The sequence below is a fragment of the Mustela lutreola genome, chromosome 3 (assembly GCF_030435805.1).
Source record: "Mustela lutreola isolate mMusLut2 chromosome 3, mMusLut2.pri, whole genome shotgun sequence".
Taxonomy (NCBI): Eukaryota; Metazoa; Chordata; class Mammalia; order Carnivora; family Mustelidae; genus Mustela; species Mustela lutreola.
Genome location: NC_081292.1, coordinates 185,459,332 through 185,461,750, shown reverse-complemented (window position 1 = coordinate 185,461,750; position 2,419 = coordinate 185,459,332).

The window sequence follows — 2,419 nt, the reverse complement described above, 5'->3', positions numbered from 1 at the left end:
AGTGAATCTCTAACAGTGAGTATATAACCCACAAAGGCAGAGTGTTCTTTTGGAGAACTATTAAGAGGCAACCAATGCAACTCCTGGGTCACATAAAAGGAGTTGTCAGCTCTACTTTCACGTAAGGTTTGCCCTGAGGAGCTGAGCAGCAGGTTTAATGAAAAGACTACGCCAAAATGAGGCCATTTCTCTTCCTCATGAAATGGAAAAAAAGGAAAGTGAAATGGATATTAGCAACTGGTATAAAAAATGAGCAGATACTATAATAATTCTTTCTGTACATAAGGAATCTCCATTTAGATATGGTTTGGGCATGATTTAATGTATTAAAACTTAGGCAGAAATCGAAAGAGTATGGAATTTGATGTGCTTTGGATGAAGTCAAGAACTTCTGGGTGATTTGGACCATTTTCAAAGCCATATTTCTTTTTATTCCCCCGATATGAAAAGTTTGGGGTGTCATTGATACCTGTAGCCCAATTTCTGTGATTCACGCTATTATATATTTGATGTCATTATTCATCACCCAGAGTGCTTTGTATACCATTTCTTTTTTCCTTTTTTTCCTTGAAGTATTGTTGACCCACGATGTTACAAATGTTTCAGGTATACAAGTCTGCATGTTATGCTCTGCTCCCTACAAGTGTAGCTCCCATCTGTCACCAGACAACACTATTACAATAGCATTGACTATATTCCCTGTGCTATACATTTCATCTCTGTGACTCTCTCATTCCATGAGTCTGAACCTCCCATGCCCCTTCACCCATTTTTCCATCTCCCCACTCCTCTCCCCTCTGGCAACCATCAGTTTGGTCTCTGTATTTATGGGTCTGTTTCTGCTTTTTGTTTGTTTTATATACCATTTGTTAAGAGCTTCTGCTGATCATGACTTTCAATTCATACCCAGAGATTAATGGATAGATCTTACTTGGTCTTACTTTAATCCAGTTAGATTAAGGCATGGGTGCAAACTGTATTTCAGAAAGATTTTGTTAAGATAGTGCACAATTCCCTTGCATGGTGGAGGTTTGGGAAGACCATTCCAGTGTCAATATCTGATCTCTTGTACCCCAAATCCTGAATCTCTCAGCTGGCCTAGGAACAGGGTGTAGAGAATAAATATCCAGGTCTTAACATGGGGGTGTGAAATCTGGTGGATAGATCTGAGTGTGAGTTGGAGCTTGCCAGGAGAGAAGCTTAAAGAAAGCCCCGTCCTTTGACAACCTTCCCTAAGGGCTTCAAAGACTTGCCATTGATCTTTCAGTACAATATTTTGCAGTGTTTCTTTTAACATTTCCTATTCATTTATTCAGCAGATGTATGTATTTTTTGAATTTCCCACCAAGTACCAGGAATTATTCTCTGTGCTAGGGATGCAGTAGTGAGGGGAAACAGAGACAATAGTTCTGACTCCTGGAGGGCAGAACATGGAGAAAACCCACAAACAATAAGCAAAATCATTAAGTAAGCTATGCAGTAAGCTAGATGACAATGAATGCTAACTGAAAATAAAGAGAACTGGGGAAGAAGGTTGAGAATTTGGGGAGTTATAATTTACACCGAGGAATTGTTGGGTAAGTGACATTTGAACCAAGACTTGGAGAACGTGAGGGAAGGGGCCAAGAGGTCATCCCTTTAACACAGACCTAACAACTATAAAGTCCACATGTTAAAGCAGCTCTGTCCATTTGAAACAGAATGCAAACCACATAGGAGATTTTAGATTTTGTACTATTCACATTTTATAATTTTTTTAAAAAGATTTTATTGATTTATTTGTCAGAGAGATAGAGAGTACAGGCAGGCAGAGTGGCAGACATAGGCAGAGGGAGAAGTAGGCTCCCTGCGGAGCAAGGAGCCTGATGTGGGACTCAATCCCAGGACGCTGGGATCGTGACCCGAGCCAAAGGCAGCCGCTTAACCAACTGAGCCACCCAGGCATCCCTGCTATTCACATTTTAAAAAGTAAAAGGAAATAGATGAAATTAATAAAAACAAAGCAGTTTATCTAACTAAATATATCCCAAATATCATTAAAGCATGTAGCTGAGGGCTAGAAACAGCATTAGTTATTTTGCATTTCTTTCTTTCTTTCTTTCTTTCTTTTTTTTTTTTGTAGTAAGTGTTTAACATGGGGTGTGTATTTTATAATTAGAGCACATCTTGATTCGGACTGCACACATTCAAGTGCTCCGTAGCCATGCTTGGTTAGCAGTCATTGTATCAGACAGTGGAGCCTTAAAGAGTACGAAAAATTGCCACTCAAAAAAAAAAAAAACACTTGAGTGAGTGGTTTCTGCTTTCCTGTCTCTTCAGGTCAGGCCCATGGGCAATGGGGAAGATGCAAGGTTAATTTGGGGCGGGGGAGAAATTTATTGCAAACAGAACACTGGGCAGTTTTATTACCATTTTAGAA